The sequence below is a fragment of the Cervus elaphus genome, chromosome 20 (genome assembly GCF_910594005.1).
Source record: "Cervus elaphus chromosome 20, mCerEla1.1, whole genome shotgun sequence".
Lineage (NCBI taxonomy): Eukaryota > Metazoa > Chordata > Mammalia > Artiodactyla > Cervidae > Cervus > Cervus elaphus.
The window spans coordinates 126,587,309-126,597,095 of NC_057834.1; positions in this window are offsets into that span (position 1 = coordinate 126,587,309).

The window sequence follows — 9,787 nt, forward strand, 5'->3', positions numbered from 1 at the left end:
GAGAGAGAGACTGACTGAGGGGGAAACTGGATCTTGTTCTGATGGGTGGGGCCATGCTCAGTAAATCTTTAATCCAATTTTCTGTTGATGGGTAGAGCTGTGTTCCCTCCCTGCTACTTAACCTGGGGCCAAACTATGGTAGAGGTAAGAAGATAATGGTGACCTTCAAAAGATCCCATGCATGTACTGCTACACTCACTGCCCCCAACCCTGCAGCAGGCCACCACTGACCCACGCTGCCTCTAGAGACTCTTGGACACTCCCAGGCAAGTTGGGGTCAGTCTCTTCTGGGGTCACTGCTCCTTTCTCCTAGGTCCTGGTGCACACAAGGTTCTGTTTGTGCCCTCCATGAGTCTATTTCCTAGTCCTGTTTTAAGTTCTGGCAGCTCTGTGGTGCAGTTACTGGCAACCTCCTCCAAGAGGGCTTATGCCACTTATACCCAAGTGTGCTGCACCCAGAGCCCCTGACCCTGCGGGAGTCCATTGCTGACCTGTACGTCCACAGGAGATGCCCAGACACAGTTCTGCTCAGTCTCTGTGGGGTCCCTGGGTCCTGGTGTGCACGAGGTTTGTTTGAGCACCCTGAGCATCGCTAGCAGGAATGAGGTTTGGTTCTAAACACGAATTCACCCTTCCTACCATCTTGCTGGGGTTTCTCCTCATGACTGCTCCAGTATAGCTCCTGACCTTGGATGTGGTGTATCTGCTCACAGCCACTCCAGCTAAGCGCAGCCCCCGCTCCTGACATTGGACGTGGGGTATCTCCTCACCGCCACTCCCAAAGAAAGGCAATGCCAAAGAATGCTCAAACTACCACACAATTGCACTCATCTCATGGTAGTAAAGTAATGCTCAAAATTCTCCAAGCCAGGCTTCAACAGTACGTGAACCGTGAACTTCCAGATGTTCAAGCTGGTTTTAGAAAAGGCAGAGGAACCAGAGATCAAATTGCCAACTTCCATTGGATCATCGAAAAAGCAAGAGTTCCAGAAAAACATCTATTTCTGCTTTATTGACAGTGCCAAAGCCTTTGACTGTGGATCACCACAAACTGGAAAATTCTGAAAGAGATGGGAATACCAGGCCACCTGACCTGCCTCTTGAGACATCTGTATGCAGGTCAGGAAGCAACAGTTAGAACTGGACATGGAACAACAGACTGGTTCCAAATAGGGAAAGGAGTACGTCAAGGCTGTATATTGTCACCCTGCTTATTTAACGTCTATGCAGAGTACATCATGAGAAACGCTGGGCTGGAAGAAACACAAGCTGGAATCAAGATTGCCGGGAGAAATATCAATAACCTCAGATATGGAGATAATACCACCCTTATGGCAGAAAGCGAAGAAGAACTAAAGAGCCTCTTGATGAAAGTGAAAGAGGAGAGTGAAAAAGTTGGCTTAAAGCTCAACATTCAGAAAACTAAGATCATGGCATCTGGTCCCATCACTTCATAGCAAATAAATGGGGAAACAGTGGCTGACTTTATTTTGGGGGGCTCCAAAATCACTGCAGATGGTGACTGCAGCCATGAAATTAAAAGACACTTACTCCTTGGAAGAAAAGTTATGACCAACCTACACAGCATAGTAAAAAGCAGAGACATTACTTTGCCAACAAAGGTCCGTCTGGTCAAGGCTATGGTTTTTCCAATGGTCATGTATGGATGTGAGAGTTGAACTATAAGGAAAGCTGAGTGCTGAAGAATTGATGTTTTTGAACTGTGGTGTTGGAGAAGACTCTTGAGAGTCCCTTGGTCTGCAAGAAGATCCAACCAGTCCGTCCTAAAGGAAATCAGTCCTGAGTATTCATTGGAAGGACTGATGTTGAAACTGAAACTCCAAACTTTGGCCACCTGATGTGAAGAACTGACTCATTTGAAAAGACCCTGATGCTGGGAAAGACTGAAGGTGGGAGAAGGGGACGACAGGATGAGATGGTTGGATGGCATCACCAACTCAGTGGACATGAGTTTGGATGGGGTCCCGGAGTTGGTGATGGACAGGGAGGCCTGGCATGTTGCAGTCCATGGGGTCGCTAAGAGATACGACTGAGCAACTGAATTGAACTGAAACAAGTCTAGTGTGATCAGAGCAGACCTTGGACCTGGCATGGGAAAATCGGGTACAGGGTGGTGATGACATGCTTTCCAAGGACACATGATGTAGAGATGTAGCACCTACCTATCCTCTCCCTTATTGGACTGTGTTGCTTGAGGTTTGCAAGTCCCCTCCCCTTATTGCCTTCTGTCAGTTTATCCTGCAAGCTGGTCCACTTGTCCAGATTCTGCAGCTGAGATTTACATTAACAGTGGAAAGATATCCCAGAGATCTGAGTGGCTGAAGTGTGTGGTTCCTTCAGTCCTCAGAATGACCTTAACCTGGTCAAGGTCACCTACTCTACTTGCCCTCCTGCCCACCAGCAACACGTTTCCCCCTCTTTCTTGTGATTTGGCCTGCTGTACACCCAGGTGTACTCAGGCAGTCGCTTTTTCCTGGATTGTTCTCTGGTTCATGCCTCTTGGCAAATTCCCCCTTTTCCTCAAGGTATGGTTTCACCTTTAATAACTGATGTAAAGCCCCAATCTAAAGTAGGTTTTCCTATTTCATGATGTCCCCAGTGTGTTGCATCTATTTAACATCAGACAGTCCCATCAAACCTACTTCCCTGGTACCCGAGCTGTGTGGGAGCCTCCAAGGGAAACTGATGAGGGGGTGGGGCCATGGGCGGGGCTTGAGGGCTGGTTTCCCGCGGAAGAGCTGGGGAGCAAGATGGCTGGCTCCAGGATATTTCACTACTTGGGTGAGCTGGAGTAAGGGCAAGGAGTTGCTCGGACTGAGTTCAGCTTGGGGACGGCGTGGACTGGGTGCAGACCCGGGGCCCCACATGGCACGTGGTGGCCCGGGCCGGGGTCTCTTGTGGGGCTTTACCCCTTTAACTTGTTAACAGTGCCTGCGAACTAATGGCTTTGCTGGCTCCTAGCTCTTCCCGGGCGGTGGAATCATAAAGAACCTGCCTGCCAATGCATGACAAACCTAGACAAGCATATTAAAAAGCAGAGACATTACTTTGCTGACAAAGTTCCATCTAGCCAAAGAGTCGAAGTTATAGTTTTTCTAATAATGTATGGATGTGAGAGTTGGACTATAAAGAAAGCTGCTGCTGCTGCTAAGTCACGTCAGTTGTGTCCGACTCTGTGGGACCTGATAGACGGCAGCCCACCAGGCTCCCATCCCTGGGATTCTCCAGGCAAGATACTGGAGTGGGTTGCCATTTCCTTCTCCAGTGCATGAAAGTGAAAAGTGAAAGTGAAGTCGCTCAGTCGTGTCCCACTCTTCGGGACCCCATGGACTGTAGCCTACCAGGCTCCTCTGTCCATGGGATTTCCCAGGCAAGAGTACTGGGGTGGGTTGCCATTGCCTTCTCCAAAGAAAGCTGAGTGTGGAAGAACTGATGCTTTTGAACTGTGGTGTTGGAGAAGACTCTTGAGAGTCCCTTGGACTGCAAGGCGATCCAACCAGTCCATCCTAAAGGAAATCAGTCCTGAATATTTGTGAGAAGGACTGACGCTGAAGTTCCAATACTTTGGCTTCCTGATGCAAAGAACTGACTCACTGGAAAAGACCTTCATGCCGTGAAAGGTTGATGGCAGTGGATGAGATGGTTGGATGGCATCACTGACTGGATTGACATGAGTTTGAGCAAGCTCCGGGCGTTGGTGATGGACAGGGAAGCCTGGCATGCTGCAGTCCATGGAGTCACAAAGAGTCAGACATGACTGAGCGACTGAACTGAGCTGCAGGGGTTAGTGAGCTCTTTGATGCTACTGTATGGCAGACAGTGGTGACAAGAAGTGGGCTGAGGGTTTTGAGAAATGACCTGTCTATCTAAAGAGGTGAGATCAAGCTTCCTGAGACACAGAGGCTAGAGCTGGTTTAAAAAAGTCAGGAGTTAAGCAGGTAGCTAAGATGGGAGAGGCTGTTCTTAAATGCAGAGCCGCAAGAGCGAAAGCAGTGAAGTTGTCTGGCACTTGGGGGCAAGTAGTCTGTGTTGGGGAAGCAAGGAGAGAAGAGGCTACAGAGGTGGGCAGGGCTCAAGTTTAGGTCTTACATGCTATGCTAAGAATTTGGACTCTGTCCTGTGGCCAGTGGTGAACTTTTGGAGAACAATTGGCAGGGCAGTGATGTAATTAGACTTGCCCTTTCTTGGAATCATTCTAGTGGCTGTGTAGAGGAGAGAAACTGGAAGCAATCAGCCCATTTGGGAAGCTGTCAAAATAACGAGGGGCTAGATGTAGGTTTGAAGAGGGATGGCGAGAGGGGCATCCCTCAAAAGTCATTTGTATACCCAAAAGACTGTAGGGATCCTTCCTTTCCCTCCTGTGGCTGTCTTGCTGGCAGGGTGTTGCAGAAGCCATACCAAGAGTGTGGAGGACCACCAGGGAAGTCCTCTCCCTGATGTTTTTATATCTATATCAGAGTCCAGAAGGCACTTGGTGTCTTTGTAGGTGGACTGGGAGAGGAGATGGATGACAAACTTCTTCATGCTGCTTTTATTCCTTTTGGAGATATCACAGGTATTCACATTCCACTGGATTATGAAACAGGTGTGTCTTTTTGGTGACTCTCATGTTCAGCTGCCTAATACCAGGAAAAGAAATTGAAAAAAACTTTAAGTTGTGTACATTCTGTGTATGGTTGGTATGCATTGAAGTTCAGGAGGATATTTCTCTAGGGCAGGATGACTGTGATTTTGGATGATGAAAAGGAATGTTCTGAGGACATCAAGGGCAGAATGGTGGTGTGGTTATGGGCTGAAATTTACAGAGGTTGACAGTTTGTTGGATTTGAGGAAAGGCTTTCTTTACATTGGAATCATTTGGGGGTTTTGATTTCTGATCTGTTAATATATAAACTGGATAGTAAGAACCAGTAGGAAGATAGTCTTAGAAAAATCTTAGAAGGTCTGGGTGTTGTTTCACCCCACACACCTGTTGACCAAACCTCCCTTCTTAGAAGCTATGTTTTTATCTTATTTATGTATTTTTGGCTGTGCTGGCTCTCTGTTGCTGCCTGGAGGCTACTCTCTAAAGTTGTGGTGTGTGGGCTTCTCATTGTGCTGGCATCTCCTGTTGCAGACCACAGGCTCTAGGGTGCCTGAACTCAGTAAGGTTGTGGCTTGCAGGCTAGAGCATGGGCTCTCTAACTGTGGTTCATGGGCTTAGTTGCTCCGCAGCATGTGGAATCTTCTTGGACCACGGATCGAACCTGTATCCCCTGCATTGGCAGGTGGATTCTTAACCACTGGACCACCGGGGAAGTCCAGCTTTGCCTTTAAATAGCAGAGGGCAGTGGGCAGTCTAAGCCTTGATGGTAGCGCCTGGGCCTCTGCTCACCTGGGTGAGTTTCCCTTCAGGCGGTGTCATAGTTACATGCATGTTTCTATTTGACCCTTGGCTGTTATTTTCCAAGATAGGAGTTTCAGACCCAGCCCTGCCACTAACTTTGTGTGACACATATATGCTGTGAACCTTCATTGCTTCAGTGCTTAAATGAAAGGATAAGATCGACTCTTTGGTCCTCCTCCCTCTGAGTCCTATAAATTAGTAAGTCCTATTGTTCTTACTCTTCCTCAACTAAAATAACTTTTCCTGAGGACAGCACTGTGCCTTAATAGTCACCTAACCCAGTAGTGAAGTCGGAGCTCTGTACATAGTTGATGCTCAATTAGAATGAATAACTGACAGATCAACAACTTTTCTATGTTCCGTAAGTCTTATATACAAAGATTACCAAATACTTGAAGTTACTTATGGCTTCAATTCTTTAGTGGTGAAATTGAATAGTGCAAAGTTTAAAAACTTAGTTCACTATTTAGTATGTTTATTTAAAACAAAATGACTTCAATATTTCTGGAAGCATTGTTGAATAAACCAAGAAAAATGTAAAAATTAGATTTTCGCTTTTTGAGTGGCATTTGGAAATGGCATGTTTCCTCCCATTACCCACAGGTTAACCACCCAGTTCTGCTATTATAGAAGAGCACCAAGGATTTGCTTTTGCTGAATCTGAGTTGGCAGAGGTAAGCAATTTTCCCTGATTAGTATTTGACTAGTGTTGCTGTTGTCATTGGTCACAAAAGGTACCCCTCTCCATTTTCTGGGCCTGCCATACAAATTACTACAAACTTTGTGGCTTAAAAACCAGAAATTTATTCTCATAGCTTGGAGGCTAGAAGTCTGAAATCAAGGTATTAGCAGGGCCATGTTCTTCTGAAGAATCTTTCCTTGACTCTTCTTAGGAGTCCTTGGCAGTTTTTGGCTTATAACTGCATCACTTCAGTCTCTGCCCCTGTCTCCACATGGCCCTTTCCACTGCATGTCTCTCTCTGCATCTTCTCTTCTTGTAAGGACACTAGTTATTGGAATTAGGATCCACCCTAATTCAGTATGATCTCAACTAATTACATTTACAAAGGCTCTGTTTCTAAATAGGATTACATCCTGAGGTTTGGATAGACCTGAAATTTGGGGGGACCTATCCAACCCCCTACAGTGTCTTGGTGGTGACAGTTGCAAGGAGCCAGGAAGTTCTGGTTGAAGGAAAGCCCACCAGGCCTGGCTCAAATTTCCCCTCGTGTAGTCAGAATGTGAAAGACAAGGTCCTGCAGAGCCCCGAGCTTCTACATAGTTCCTATGCATATTCTTGTCTCCATAACCCAAGCACATGTCTTTATACCACCAGCTCTAACAAGCAGTTAGTACATGCTCTTTGTTAAATACATACAATCTAAGCAGTAGGAAGGAAAGGAGCATCTTTCTTTCCAGTGCTTGTGGTATTGAGATTTTATTTGAGTGCTAACTATACCTTGAGAAAACCAAAATTGAAAAAGGCACATGTATCCCAGTTTTCATTGCAGCACTATTTATGATAGCTAGAACATGGAAGCAATGTAGATGTCCATTGACAGATGAATGGATAAAGAAGTTGTGGTACATATACACAATGGAATATTAGCCATGAAAAGGAATGCATTTGACTCAGTTCTAATGAGGTGGATGAACCTAGAGCCTATTATACAGAGTGAAGTAAGTCAGAAAGAGAAAGATAAATATCATATGCTGCTGCTGCTGCTAAGTCGATTCAATCATGTCCAACTCTGTGCGACCCCATAGACGGCAGCCCAGCAGGTTCCCTCATCCCTGGGATTCTCCAGGCAGGAACACTGGAGTGGGTTGCCATTTCCTTCTCCAATGCATGAAAGGGAAAAGTGAAAGTGAAGTCGTTCAGTTGTGTCCGACTCTTAGCGACCCCGTGGACTGCAGCCCACCAGGCTCCTCCATCCATGGGATTTTCCAGGCAAGAGTACTGGAGTGGGGTGCCATTGCCGTCTCCAAAATGTCATATACTAATGCATATATATAGAATCTGGAAAGGTGGTACCGATGAATTTATTTACAAGGCAGCAATGGAGAAACAGACATGGAAACAGACAGGGAGAGGGGAGGAGAGGGTGAGATGTTTGGAGAGAGTAGTATGGAAACTTACATTGCTATATGTAAAATAGATGGCCAGTGGGAATTTGGTGTATGTCTCAGGGAGCTCAGCTCTCTGTCAGCCTACATGGGTGGGATGGGAAAGGAGATGGGAGGGAGGTTCAAGAAGGCGGGACATATGTACACCTATGGCTGATTCATGTTGATGTTTGACAGAAAACAACAAAAGTCTGTAAAGCAATTTTCCTTCAATTAAAAAAATAATTTAAAAAAAGTTGAACTGCAGACATCAGCTTCTTCCTGGTATTCTTTTGGCAGATGCAAAGTAGCTATTAACAATGTGGTATGGCTGAGAATCTTTGCTTTTCACTGAAGCTGTTATCTGGTGCTACTTCATGGTACATGGGACCCTGATGCACAAATTATGTTTCCAATTTCCACAGTTTCAAAGTCATAGAGGAAGCAAAAATTGCCATTATTTGGAAGTATTCACTAGGAACTGGCTACTTTTAAAATTAATTATTATTCAGAAATCCTCTCCATTTAACATTTGTGTAAAATATCAACCATGTTTATTGGCCAGTTTCTCCCTGACATTTAAAAAAAAACATTTATTTATTTGGCTGCACAGGGTCTTAGTTGCAGCATTTGGGATCTTCGGTCTTCATTAAGGTATGTGGGATGTTTTAGTTGTAGCATGCGGGATCTAGTTCCCTGGCCAGGGATCAGATCCAGGCCCCTTGCACTGGGAATGTGGAGTCCCAGCCGCTAGACCACCAGGGAAGTCCTCTCCCTGATGTTTTTATATCTATATCAGAGGTCAGAAAGCTACAGTCGATGGACCAAATCTGTCCTACAGCCTGTTTTTTGTGTGGCCTATGAGCTAAATGGTTTGTATACTTTTAAAGGGTTGGGGGTGGGGCGGAAAGAAGAGGAGGAACACGCAGCAGATACTGTATGCGTCCCACAACACCTAACATACTTACTATCCAGCCCTTTACAGAAAGTTGGCCAGCCTGTAGCCCAAGGCAGTACACTGCAAATAGAGTGTACACTGATCACACGGCAAAATGGTGAATCTTATGTAAAAGGCAAGGTTTCACGAAGCGTATGGAAGGGATTGTGGAAAACTGATGTAGTCGTATCTAGTCAAAAAAGTGAGGCTTTTTTAAGCGATTGGAAAGTGATGATGGCCTCATCAAGTTAAACCAACTAACAACTGAGAAAGAAAACCTACAAAGATTATGGCAGGTTGGGTATTTCAAAAGAAAGTGATTTGAATTCCTCTTGCTGAATTACCACAAATTTGTTGACTTAAAAACAATACTAATGTATGATCTTACAGCTCTGGAGGTCCAAAGTTCAAAGTGGGTCTCACTGAGCGAAAATGAAGATTTTGGCCGACCTGTGTTCCTTCTGGGGGCTCCTGGGGAGAATCTGTTTCTTGCCCTTTTCCCAGCTTCTGGAGACTGGCTGTATTCCTTGGCCCTTGGCTCCTTCTATCAAGCTGGCAATGGCAGGGTGAGTTTTTTTCACAGTACATCTCTCTGAAACTAACTCCTCTGCCTTCCCCTTCATATTTAGCGGATCCTGGTGATTACATTGGGCCCATCTGAATAAACCAGGATATATGCTTATTTTAAGGTCAGCTGACTAGCAACCTTATTTCCTTCTTGCCATGTCACATAACATATTCATAGGTTCTGAAGGCTTCCCCGGTGGCTCAGTGGTGAAGAATCCACCTGCAATGCAGGAGACCAGGGTTTGATCTCTGGGTCAGGAAGATCCCCTGTAGGAGGAAATGGCAACCCACTCCAGTATTCTTGCCTGGAAAATCCCATGGACAGAGGAGCCTGGTGGGCTATAGTTGAAAGAGTTGCAAGAGTCAGACATGGCTGAGCACACACACACAGAGGTTCTAGGAGTAGGTGGACATCTTGGACAGGCTGTTATTTGCCTGCCATAAAACCCTTAAATGTTTTTCCCTTTTTAAAAACCCTTATGATCACTCTTCATGAATAAATATGAAGTAAGGTGGTTATTTCATGCTGTCATTCAATTTTTTTCTTAATCGCTGGAAATAAAATTAGTACTTTATTCATCTCAGTTTGCCGTCTATGGGGTCGCACAGAGTCGGACACGACTGAAGCGATTTAGCAGCAGCAGCAGCAGCATCTCAGTTTCTGAGAACAAAGACATAGCTATAATTATAACCTGCTGCTGCTGCTAAGTCGCTTCAGTCGTGTCCGACTCTGTGCGACCCTGTAGAGGGCAGTCCACCGGGTTCCGCCG